General features: G+C 36.3%; 1 protein-coding gene across 1 annotated transcript in view; it reads left to right on the forward strand.

Annotated features, from left to right (window-relative positions):
* Window positions 1-1,998, forward strand: part of CUL5 (cullin 5) — an 87,977-nt gene that overhangs the window by 34,269 nt on the left and 51,710 nt on the right. The gene's annotated exons all lie outside the window — the stretch shown is intronic.

Genomic DNA, 1,998 nt, shown 5'->3' on the forward strand with positions numbered 1-1,998 from the left:
CCCCCCCCCCCCACCGCATGGCCGGATAGTGCCTACCACAGTGGTGCTAGTGCCAGATTGGGACCACTGGCAGGGTCTGGCCTGTGGATGGATGGGGTGCTGCTCACCTGGCCCACTGGGGGAAAAAGGTTAATGCCTTAGAAGAAATGTTTCTTTATTCTCTTTCTCTTCTCCATTATCAATAAATTTCTTAAGCCAAGATTACTGTTACTTAACTGTGAACTGGCAGACTGATTTTTTTTTGAAGGCAGAGGGGAGAGAAGGGTACAGGGGGGTAGTGCTTGCTTTCTTCTTCTTTCTTTTTTTTTTAAGATTTTGAAATGCAGCAGTGTGTAAAAACCCATGTATTTTACAGTTTAAATTTAATGCAATGAGCTCCTGCAGTTTCATACCCCAAAGGGAATAATACCCCTCTAGGCAGTCAAAGGGTAAATGCCATAGTGCTGGGTTGCAGTCTCTTGTATGGTCTTTCTCAGTGATTGCATGGGCCATTAAATATCAAAAATATTTCAGCTGTCTACTCTGACTTCCTTTAAAAATTTAATCTCAACTTCATTATGCATGTTTCCTGTACATCTTTGTGTGTTTTTAAATACAAAAGGAGAGAGTAACTGAAGAAACATGGTTTTAAGGACAGTCCAAAATTGTGGAATATTTTAAACAATAATTCACTTGCTGCAGCTTCTGATTGCAATGTCAAAAATGAAATTTAAGAATTTGTTCACACAGGACTATCATGGAGGGACTAAAGCTATTTTTCCTACATTAACTTTTCTAAACACACATCAGAGATTCATTGTAGTTAGTTCCCTAATATACAGAAAGGTCTAGAATATGGGATTTTAATTTTTTCCCCAAATTTTTATTTTAAAAAAGGCCTGTGAAGAGCATTATCACAATTGTGGTGTGATAGATGAGGTTGTTCGCTTTCAGCTTTGCTCTCAGTCGAAGTTGATTAACGAACCAATAAGCACTTGATGTACTTAAAAACTTGAATTCATAATGATTAAAATCAAGCTTGGGGTACTAGAAGATTTTTAAAAAGTGATTAAGAGATGCCTTGAGAAGGATATAAAATGGTAAAGAACCAAGTCAGGAATTTAAAATGTCAATTTTCAGGCATTCTGTCTGGCATAGTGGGGAGGACAGGACAAAAAAAAAATGGCTTTTTTTTTAAGCAGGAATAGTTTCTTAATAAATTGAGTTTAAAGATAAGATGCCCTTTAAGTGCAATATAATTTATATATTATTGAATAACAGTGATTGGCTGCGTACAAAAATGACTGCCACCAATAAACATTCATTGTGGTTCACATGTAGCAGGTTGGATCTGATGTTGAGTTTTTATGGAAAAATCATGTGGAGGAATTGGTGCTTACCCAGAATCAAATAAAAGGAAATCCATCCAATGAAGTATACAATAAATCTCATACTCTGAGGGTTAGTTTAATAGGACACAACACACTGTAGTATCTAGGTAACTTATTAATAGAAGAGTTTTATATTCTCACAAAAAGCAATGATCGTTCACGTGGCAATGGATGTTTAGTTGTTTATGAAACATTAGGAAATAAGCAACTCTTTAATTTTGACTCACTTGAAAGATTCTATCATCTAAATTTTCCTGTGTTAAGGCTTTGAATCTGCCAGGTGCTGGGCTCCATTTAACATTTTTGCTCCCAAATTAACCCCTTTGTTTTGGGAGTCTTTTTACAGTCTGCTCCTGGAAACATATCAATTGAGATTGATAGTCAAGGGTTAAAGAAACACAGTAGGTAGATGCAATAATAAATTAACACCTGAATCATTGCCCTTTACTTCAATGGAAGCAGAATCAAGCCCTTCAGATAGTAGAGCTAGTGGCATCAATTAAAAAATAGATTCTAAAAAAATTGCTCAATTTCTGTTCCTAATATCTTTGCATTTAGGGTAACAGTTGCTCACATTCAGTTTGAAATTCTATGCACCCCTTTCTGATTTGATTTTCCCCCCCCCCCC

Source organism: Gavialis gangeticus, unplaced genomic scaffold (assembly GCF_001723915.1).
Source record: "Gavialis gangeticus isolate Ggan-Ray unplaced genomic scaffold, GavGan_comp1, whole genome shotgun sequence".
Taxonomy (NCBI): domain Eukaryota; kingdom Metazoa; phylum Chordata; order Crocodylia; family Gavialidae; genus Gavialis; species Gavialis gangeticus.